This window comes from Priapulus caudatus, unplaced genomic scaffold (genome assembly GCF_000485595.1).
Source record: "Priapulus caudatus unplaced genomic scaffold, Priapulus_caudatus-5.0.1 Scaffold91, whole genome shotgun sequence".
Classification (NCBI taxonomy): domain Eukaryota; kingdom Metazoa; phylum Priapulida; class Priapulimorpha; order Priapulimorphida; family Priapulidae; genus Priapulus; species Priapulus caudatus.
Window position 1 is genome coordinate 172501 of NW_014577152.1, and position 371 is coordinate 172871.

Here is a 371-nt window from a genome sequence, read left to right on the forward strand (position 1 = left end):
GATACTAGAGAAGCGTTGCCGAAAGGAGGTGTTAATCCAAAGCGCTGAGCGCAGATCTTGCGCGCAGTTCCGCGGCAAGGCGCACGCGACCGCGGGAACGTCCTACGACAGTATGCAGCGCTGGCAGCTATGGATCCGTGCGCCAAATGCATAGCCCGGCGCACGAATCCATAGCTGCCAGCGCTGCATACTGTCGTAGGACGTTCCCGTGGTCGCGTGCGCTTTGCCGCGGAACTGCGCCCAAGATCTGCGCACAGCGCTTTGGATCAACACCTCCTTTCGGCAACGCTCCTCTAGTATCCCGTCTCATCTGGATATCGATCTACTATCTATATGCAAACATTCCCTAATCGAATGTTTCACGTGCAGCT